This window comes from Mustela nivalis (genome assembly GCF_964662115.1).
Source record: "Mustela nivalis genome assembly, chromosome: 3".
In the NCBI taxonomy this organism is placed as follows: Eukaryota; Metazoa; Chordata; class Mammalia; order Carnivora; family Mustelidae; genus Mustela; species Mustela nivalis.
The window spans coordinates 4478953-4489441 of record NC_139022.1 but is presented as its reverse complement, the minus strand read 5'-3'; positions in this window follow the sequence as shown (position 1 = coordinate 4489441).

The following is a 10489-nucleotide window of genomic DNA, read 5'->3' as shown; positions in this document are numbered from 1 at the left end:
TTTCCAGTCAGAGAACCATCGATACCCTCATTGTCCAACTGTCACCCTATATTGTTACATGACATGGAAATAATTGCATGATAGTTTCGTTTCCTTGTCAAAGGAACACTCACCCCATCTTCTCCCATGGCATTGGAAACAGACACTATTTTACTCTAATGCTCTTGCAAAAGCAAGATTCACCAACAGGCTCTTACCCAGTCTTCTTGACCACAGACCCCACTGCCAAACCAGCAGGTGTGGAAGCCAAGGAAGGCTCCACCTGACGTCTGGTCCTATGGAAATGCTGGGTACCACCACCGGCCATGTGTCTTAGGCCACTGCACAGGGGGGAGGTAATCCAACCTCTGACGTCTGTAGGGTTGGCCACCATGTTGGCAATCCTGAAGTTCTGCCCATCGCAAACTTCCTCCTTGATTTCCAGTGCCTCGGTTTCTCTGAACAGACTCAGCCCCATCTCTAATGGGCCAGGCTCACCTGGGGGTCCATCTAGCTGCCTCTAGGTAACAACCCCAAACCTGGGGAACCTTCCCTCCAGGATCTGGAGAAAGGGACACAAGGCAAGGATGACCAGAATCAAGCCACCTGTGTGCTCTACTGACCTCCAGGGCTATCACCTTTCCTCCCTAGAGCTGACCGGGGAGGGAGTCCTGAGCCACAGACCCAAAAGGCAATCAGGAGGAGGCATTCAGCATTCAACATTTGCTTCCTCTGGCAGATCCCTTCTCCCCTGGCTTGGAGCAGGCACAAAGGAGGTGATGACTGGGGTTGTCCCCTTAGCTCTTGAACATGTAGAATCTGCTACTGAACCAGGAGCTGCCCAACAAAGATCCCTTGACTCTCTGGCCAAACTTCTTCCTGATAATAGGAGAGCCTTTGATTCTCTTTCAGCTGAGCAAGGAGGGGTCTGCATCGTGGCCACCACTACCACTCACTGGGACCCACACTCTGGGGAAGCTGAGACTCAGCTAGCGAGATCTCTTGGTGCAAGAAAGTCTCTGAAGGGATCTTTCTTTGACTCCCTTCGTTCTGATTCCTTCAGGTCTTGGGGACCACGGCCCCAACATGCACATCACGCACTGGGAATTCTTCTGTGTATCATCATTAGAATCATCTTCCAGGTGCACAGTACACCCTCTAACACTGTAAATGCAAAATATTTTACCACAAAGTAAAGGGTCCCTCTCAGGTCAGAATGTCAGAAAAGGAAGAAAAAGGGTGACCAGTTAAAAGAATGGGAGTCCGGAACAGTGGTCTGTGAACATCACCTAGGATCAGAACAACAAACAGAATGGAAACACAAAGCACCGACCGTCCTGAGCTCCAGAGTGGTTGTTGAGACCTTTAAATCCTGATCGTGTCTCTCAGTCAGGCTTGGGGGCTGGGAAGGGGATTAAACCAAGACAGCAGGTCCCAGCCCCCCCCCCCCCCCCCCCCCCCCCCCCCCCCCCCCCCCGGCCACTGAACCCAGACCTAATGCCAGTGTCGGCTCTCTAAGAGTCGAAACTTAAACCAGTCAACAGGATCCCCCTGGCTCAGCTCTAGTGAGGAAATCTGCCTGGCAGGCCCCAGCTGTCCCCTCCCCAGAGGAACATGCCCTTGCAAACACCTGCTTTCTTCCTCTCCTGTCTGCCTCTAAGTCTCTTCATCCTCCACAGCTCCCTGGAAGGCCTGCTCTCTGTCATCCTGGAGGCTACCCGATTCCAATCAGTCTTGGTGCCAGTAAATTCTACATGTTTTCAGTAGGCCTCAGTTTATCTTTTGACAGAGGACATATGGAAAACAGAACACATGTATCAGAAAACACAAAACTTGAGATTTTTAAGAGGATAATTTTTCTATACTTCATATTTTATGTGTCTTAAGTTTTCAGGAGAGGTGGTCTGGATCTGGGAAGGGAGAACTGTGGAGAAATGAGCAGGAAGGGTTTGAGAAGGGAGATGGGGGATGGGAGAAGGGAGGGGTGGGGAGGAGACCTGTGGGAGCAGTGTGGGGATAGCTGGGGGATGGGGAGGAGGGATTTGGGAGGGGAGGGGAGTGAGTGGGAGGGGTAGAAAGGAGATGGGGTGGGAGGGGTTAGGAAGGCAGATGGGGTGGGAGGGGGGTCTTGGAGGGCAAGTAAGAGGAGTCTCAGAGGGAAGGTGGGAGAAGTCAGGAGGGTGTAGGGAGGGGGCTGAGCTGGGCTGACAGCCGCCTCACACACAGAACCATGCCTTGGGGACACCCTGGAACTACCATGGGCCTTAGTCCAAGGTTCCCTGTCTTCCTGGAGAGAGCAGCCTTATTTCCTAAGTCACCTGTGATGTAGGAAAGATGACATCAGTGTTCAAAGCCAATGGCTAAGAAAGACTTCTTGAGACACCTTTGGTGCAAAAAAGGTGGTTTTGTTAAAGTGTGGGGACAGGACCAGTCAGCAGAAAGAGCTGCACTGAGGTCATGAGGAGTGGCCCACTGTATACCCCCAGGTTGGGAGGGGGTTAGGGATAGCATGAGTCTCTAAGGAACCCTGGAAGCAAGGTTTCCAGGACCTTGAGGGGACTAGCTATTATTGGGAAAAGGTCATTTATTACCTACTGTCTAATAAGACCTGAGTCACGAGACCCTTCAGTGGGCCATATGCTTGGGGAATGATGGCCAACAGTTATCTTGGGAGGGGGGTTAGAGATAAAGAAGTTTCTAAAGCAATGCTTATACATTACAGTAGACTTCTTTTGCTGGGAGCAGTGTCTGGGCTAGGACTGCCTTTTGTCCTTAGCAAAGTGCCTGTGGAGGCCAAGAAAAACAAGGCTGTACCCACCTCGAGTCTAGACCTGACATAAGTACAGCCATTTTGACAAAGTAAAAGCTGGCACCTTGCACCCCCTCTCCACCCGCTCCCCACCCTCGATAGTATGTGTGAACAAATAGTTAACTTGCAGAGATCATAATCCTGTAAGACAGGAGTCTCCCTTAGTTTACAAATGTAAACCAAGTGCTAAATCTCACTAACAAGGATGCTTGATAGGAGGAATATGACATTCCACCAGGAAACTCCCAACTGTCTTCATGTTAGTGCCGCATTAGAGGGAAAAACTGCCTTGGCTTGATAATAACCAGGACTCCAATATCCTGACAGTCTTCTTTACCCTGATAACCCTTCTGAACACCCCCTTTGTCCTCACCCACCACCGAGTCCACCCCTACTCTGCCTTTAAAAACTGACTGTAATCTGGTTCGGAGTCCAAGTCTCTACTCCGCTGTGTCGGGTATACTTGGGCCCAAGCTTAAGCTTGTCAAATAAACCCTTGTGTGATTACATCGGTGTTGGCTCCTTGCTGGTCTCTCAGACATGAAAACTCGGGCATAACAGTGCCAACACTGAAGCCATTGAGTCCTGAGACGAAGGTCACTCTGCCTGTATGAAGGACTTTTCAATGGGCTGTAGGTAGTAAGGAAACTCAGTAATTGTCCTTCTGCCTTTGTTTTCCTCAACCTGCACGCCAGGAAATCACTGGGATATCCAAAGACAGGGGTGAAAGCATTAAGGCACAAATGTGAATACAATACAAGAGATTGCAAGGTCAGAAACCAGACTGAAGAGGTGCAGCAAAGGCATGGCATCAAGGCAAGGTTTGGAAAGTTCCAGAAGGTGCCTTTCCCATTGCATAGGATTAAGTCTGCACCAATGAGGGTGGGCTGTTGGTATAAACACCACAGGCTACTGCTCTCCCTGCTCAGTGGAGGCCTCCTGGGGCTTTGCACCTGAGGGGGACCCTGAGGGGAAAGTTCTCCACCCCTCCACCCGCCCCCTCTGAAGCCAGCACCTCCTGTGGTTCTGAGCCCCCTAGCCACGTGCAGCCTCCCACTTCTCCAGCTCCCCTTTGGGCTGCAGTTCTGAGGTCCTCCTCCCAGCTCTGAACATCTGGCATCATCTTTAGTTCTCAGCCCCTCCCCCACCTCTACGGTTCTGCGCCCCAGTGTCCCCAGGTACCCCTGCAGCCCTTATAACTTAGCAGGTGCGGCCCCAGCCCTGTGTCAGCTCGCGTCTGGCCTTCCCAGTGCTCACAACCCCACGGGGTCAGCTGGCCGGCAGTGGCTCTGCATGGTCCCCACCAGGTGCGACCTGCGTATGGCTCCTGGGGCCGGGGCGTGCTCTTCTGAGAGCCACCAGTGGGGCCAATCACGGGACTTGTGCGGTTTTCCTGATGCGCCTGGCTCTTCTTTTGCTATCTTGGGAGAGATGGAGCTTTTCAGGGGTGGGGTGGGGATGATGGGTTCGCGTCTGGAATTTTGCACGTGTCCATCCCTTGTGGACCTGGACGGGTGACCCTCGAAGGCCCCTGCCTGGCTCCCTCTGCTGTTGTTTGCAATCTCAGGCAGAGTCCCACTGCCCTGGCGAGCCCTCTGCTGAGCGCCCCCTCATTCTAACACCTGGCAGACTGCTAATGGCTCCCAGGAATTTCCCCAACGGAGAGGAGGGCTCAGGCAGCGGCCTTCCAGGGGGCCCGGAGTGCAGTGGCAGTGGGTGTGATAACTCTCTGAGTCCTTGTTCCTGATCCCACACCTGCCTGTACCCCAGCTTCTGGCACACTCTCCCCCCATGGCTGGCCTTTCCCCCTCTGGAATTCCCACCAATTCTTCCCTATTCAGTGTACAGATGTTTGGTTGGTTGGTTGGCGATTCTGGAATACAGATTTATCCAGTTTTTCCTGGGCCTCCCTTCAGGGAAAGCTCCAGGTCTCTCCCAAGGAAACCAGCCTACACTCCGTTGAATTCAGCTTCCCTCCCTGGGATGAGCTTCAGTTCACCTTCTTTCCAGGGCTTGTTTTTTCTGCACAACCAATAACTGTTTTCACAAATAAGCGGTTGTAATGCCTTTCCCAATTTCCAGGGTTTATAGAAAGGTCTGGGTGTTGCTGCTCCCAGAAAAATAGGAAAAACTCTCCTTTGGCCTCCCTACAGCCTTGCATCTGGGTACTGGAACCTTCTGGGTTTCAGCCACACCTCCCTCCTGGGCAAAGCTGGGCTATCCACATGGCCACTGACGTCCACCCATAATTCGGAGCAGGCGGCCTGGTCGTGGCCTGTTGCCTCTTACTGTGGGCCTTTCTGATCTGACTGGCATCACAGACACAGCTGTTACACTCCGTTCCCCAGAGGAAGGGCACAGGGCACCACAGATAGCCCTGTGGCCAAGCACCAAGTCTGTCAAGAGGCAGAGCCAGGGAAATGTGGTTATTAAGGCCTTTACTGTGGTTTCTGCAGGACAGGGGGAGATAGGACAGAGCTAGCAGGCTCAAGCTTGGCCCCTTTGCATATCTTTGTGGGTGGTGGGGTGCAGGGGCTGTCCCAGCTGTCTGTCACCTGCCTGGGACAAGGAGGGCAGATAGTGTGGGATGAGGCTGTCAGGGGGCATGTGGGCTCTGGGTTAGTCAGTTTGCACAGGAAAGGTGTACTCCTGGGTGGATCCATTTCCTGTCCATAGGGCTGTCTAGCCCTAAGATGGGGCAGTTCTTGCTGGGGCCAACAAGTGGCAGACATCTGGGCAACAGATTACAGAAATGGCGAAGTACAGTAACTACTAGTACTTCCTTCCAGAACTCCCGTCTCCTCCTAGCTTCCTTAGGGGGCTGCTTCTTTGGGTTCCTGGGTCTTGAGTCTCCCTCTCCTCTTCTTCATGTCCGTCCAGATGTCTCCATGCCCTGGGAAGTCAAAGCCTGTGCTAGACCATAGTGGTGGGGAAGGAACTAAATGGTCTGGAGCATGAAGCCCAGGGCCTGGCTCCTCAGGAACCTTGACAGAGGTCAGGATCGGAGCCCTGCGCCCAGACACACTGCTGATGCCCTGCTCCTCGGGTCTCTTTGTCTTGTGCTGAGCTGGCACCCTGCCTGGCCCTCAAGTGTGCTGGAGAGATGGCTGACATCCTCATGGCTCAGCACGTGCTCCTTGGAGTGGGCAGGAATCCAAATGTCCCAAACTGAATCCGGGAAGGAAGTAAGTTGGTGTTCTCACCCACCATCAGGGCTGAAGAGTGTCATGGGCTGATTTTGCTTTCCCGAAAACTCACTTTGGGGCCCCCCCACCAGGACCTTGGCGTGTGACTGTATTTGGTAACAGGATCTTGAAACATGTGATTCAGGTAAGACAAGGTCCCAAGGCAGGTCCTAATCTGGTAGGACCCGTGTCCTCATGAGAGGACAACCACATGAGGACATGGGGGAGGAGGCTTTAAGAGGAACCAGTCCTGCCCAGGCATGGACCTCAGACTTCCAGTCTCTAGGATGGCCGACACTTGAGTCTGTCTTCCTCCTACATGGGCTGTGGTATTGGCATTGGAGATGGGATTTTAAGAGCCTGAGGGAAATCCAAAGGGGAATCTTGAGTCTGAAGGATAAACAGGGTCCAAAGCAGCCCCTTTATTTTTTAAAATTTATTATTATTTTTTTATTATTTATTTCTTTTCAGTGTAACAGAATTAATTGTTTATGCACCAAACCCAGTGCTCCATGCAATACCTACCCTCCATAATACCCACCACCTGGCTCCCCCAACCTCCCTGCCCTGCCCCTTCAAAACCCTCAGATTGCTTTTCAGAGTCTACAGTCTCTCATGGTTCATCTCCCCTTTCAATTTCCCTCAACTCCCTTCTCCTCTCCATCTCCCCATGTCCTCCATGTTATTTGTTATGCTCCACAAATAAGTGAAACCATATGATAACTGACTCTCTCTGCTTGACTTATTTCACTCAGCATAATCTCTTCCAGTCCCGTCCATGTTGCTACCAAAGTTGGGTATTCATCCTTTCTGATGGAGGCATAATACTCCATAGTGTATATGGACCACATCTTCCTTATCCATTCGTCCGTTGAAGGGCATCTTGGTTCTTTCCACAGTTTGGCGACCGTGGCCATTGCTGCTATAAACACTGGGGTACAGATGGCCCTTCTTTTCACTACTTCTGTATCTTTGGGGTAAATACCCAGGAGTGCAATTGCAGGGTCATAGGGAAGCAAAGCAGCCCCTGTAGAGGTTAGGTCTATATACTCCTCAACGCCCAGTTTAGAGCAGGGAGTGACGTGCCCAGGCGGGGCATGGAAGCGTGGCAGCCCTGCCCCCCCACCTTGTCCTGTGTGTTTCGCCACCTGGAAGTCCCTGAGTCACAACCTTTTTTAAGAAACCTGTCATCTAGGGAAGGGAAGGTTTCTCTGAGCTCTGTGAGCCATTCCAACAAGTGAATGGAACCTCGGGTCTATAGCCAGTGGGTCAGAGCATGGGTGATACCTGCACTTGCAGTGGGAAGTGGGGGTGGTCTTGTGGGACTGAGCCCTAAACCTATGGGGTCCACATAAAGTGCATCACAATTGAGTTGTACAGTCAGACCCCCAGCTGGTGTTGCAGATTCGCTGGGCATGTGGGAAACCACACACGCTTGTCAAAGTGTTTGAGTGTCACAGTCGTGTGAGACTAAGGAAGAGAGCCCAGGGGAAGCCCTGTCCCAGGCCACCCTCCCTGCCTCATCTGTTTTGACATCAGACAGCTCTCTCTTTTCTGGTCTAATGGAGGTGCCGACTGGCCTCACAATGTCACAGAAATCTTCATTTCTCTGCTGACCCATGTAGGTGAGCATGCGTAACCACCTACGCCCACTTCCTTTAGGGTTTTCCAGTTGTCCATTCAGGTCATACCCTTGACTTACCCTTCCGTTGTTCTTCCTGTCTTGTTAAGTAGCAAGTTTCTGGCATTTTCTCCATGTTACTCTTTTCTTGGTTTTAGACAGTTTGCATTGTGCCTTTTATCTGTCTTCAGCTTGTCAACGTGGTCCAAACTACCCTCCACTGGATGGGCTTCACACCTTTTTGTCATTGTGGCATAATTGACAGGCAACACTGTTAGTCTGAGGGGTACGGCATTGTGGCTCCGTATTTGTATATGGTGCAAAAGGAGGACCCCAGTAAATCTAACATCCATCTCTCCAAATGGCGGCAGATTTTGTTCCTTGTGACAATGAGAACTTTCAAAGTCTGTTCTCTCAGTGACTTCCAGATATGCAATATACTATCATGGAGAGGATGGGCGTTCTTAATTCTGCTGCAGTTTGTTTCACTGCTTCTGCCTTAAATACCATGCTGCTCGAGTTTTGCTGATGCTCTTTGGGGCCTCTGGGCGACAGATGTGTGGCCCCATATTTCTGTCTGTGAACTTCGTGGTACTTGATCCCAGACTCTGAGACTGGTGACTGCCTCCTGTTGAGTGACTCCCACTCAAGTACAAGGCCTTTACAACACCGTGTCCTTCTGGATCGAAGGGCTGGCTCCATCCTTGGTGGGTAAGCACAGCTGGTGCAGAACTTTATAGAACTTTTCCTCCTGTGTTGGGTGAATAATCACAGACTTAAGAGTTTGCCTGGTAACATATTTCTCTACTTTTTTTTCTGCTTCATGATTTCTGCTTTTATGTCTGTGTTTTTTCTTCAGGTTCACTTCAATTTACTCTTCAACAGATTGAGTTCAATGGGGTCTTCAGCGTCCGCAAGAAATTCCCACAGCGTGGGCACCTGAAATAGCACACTTTTTGAGTCAGTGTTCTGGCGGCCCCAAGTCTGAGATCAAGGTGGCACTGTGGGTTCCCTGCAAGGTGCGGAGAGCTCTCCTGGTCACCGGCACTCCCAGACACTTCTTGGCTTGTAGATGCATCCCAGCGATCTCTGCCCCCATCATCATGTAGCCTTCTCTCTGGGCATGTGGTTTGAGTTCTCCTCTTATAAGGACACTGGGCATGCGCTTAGCGACACCTGCATTCAGTATGACCTCTTCTTAACTGGACCGCGTCCACAAAGATCTTCTCTCCAAACAGGTTCAGGCTGGCAGGTTCCAGGTTACCTTTTTGTTGGATGCCATCAACCCATAACAAAGGGGTAGTTCCACCCCCTACCCCCATGGGAGTTTAAAGACACATTTCCTTTCAAGGAGAGCGTATCTGGGTCCTGCACATTTTAGTGTGCTGTAACCACTGTGCAAATCACTGCTAGGTATTTCCAGGTGCTCGCATTATCTACCATGTTTTTATCTTAAGCTCTAGCGAAGAATTTAAGGTAAAACTGATTAAAAATGTCAAAGCAGGACATTATGCTCTAGCACGAGCAATGCTAGATCAATGTAATGGTTAGCACAAAGGCACCCCATTCCATCGTGAAATACACAAGCGGCTCAAAATTCACACGCAAGTGGGTAAATACATATCCCTGCAGATTTTGACACCTTTTGCTCAGACACTAGGTAATCAAGTGCAAACAAAGAGGCAGATGGAAGAGAGGGGCAACACAGCCAAGAGCCTGCAGCTTTTAGGATGGTGAGCAGCAGGCCGAGAACTCGCTGCGTTTGAGCACATGGGGCATTTACCATGTTCAGTCATGTTAGGAAAGCTCAGTAAATTCCAGACTGTCCTCTTCTGTGTCCCTTTGGTGGCAAAGGCACAAGTCATGACCCAAAGTCTGGCGGCAGATTCTATATATTGGGACACTCAGTAATGTATGACTAGATGATACATCAGTTAAAAAGGAGATCTTACAAGAAATTAAAAATATTCAGATTCTAATAAAAACAAATATTACCTACGAGAATGTACATGGTTGACTTATCTGAACTTACAAGTGAATACAGCTTTAAACACACACACAAATGCAAACAGGCTGAGAAATGATTTTACCAGCGCATGGTTGTGAACACCTAGAAAATTCGGGAGCCTAACTCCCATGGAACGACTATGTGATTACAATGTATGTTTGCTACCCACCTTTTTCTTTTCTCAGTACTTGCAATTTGTTTAATCACCAATATTCTTCTATTTTCTCCCTCTCTGATCCCAAAGTGAGACAATTTTTCTTGAAGCGGGAAAACACAAAAGGGAAATAAGGCCATCTTTATTTAAGGTGGTCTCCTGGTTTTGTGGAGGGAATCATCCTGATGGCTGTGATTTTCAGCATCTCTTATGAACCCAGGGAAACCTTTTACTTACTTACCAATTTAATATAAAAGAATAGAACTCAGGGACAGCTAGATGGAAGAAACACGCAGGAAAAGAGATTTTACCCACTTACTCGGGGCACCTGATATACCTTAGACCCTGTGACAACAAGCAGAGAAGGATATGGAGCTATAATCCCGAGAGAGCAAAGCCACAGGGAATGTCAGCCCAGCCACACAGGCGGCAGCTCCCTGCACTGAGCTCTTCTGCAGAGAGGATATAACCCAGGCACTGACAGGAGGGTGACACCGACTTCAGGGATGCAGGCAAGTAAGATGAAGCCCCAGAAAAAAGGTGGGACAGAGTGAGCGGCTCCGAATCCGTGGACAGTTAGGTCTCAGCCGTCCCTTCCGTGCTCACCCTGGGCTCCATCCCCCAGACAGTAAAGCTGTATGAGGGAGCTGTGATGTGCCCAGATCTCCTCGCTCCAGGGGTAGGCAGTGGAGAAGGGGCAACCCCAGGTCCCCTTGGCCCCAAGGGCAGCCCC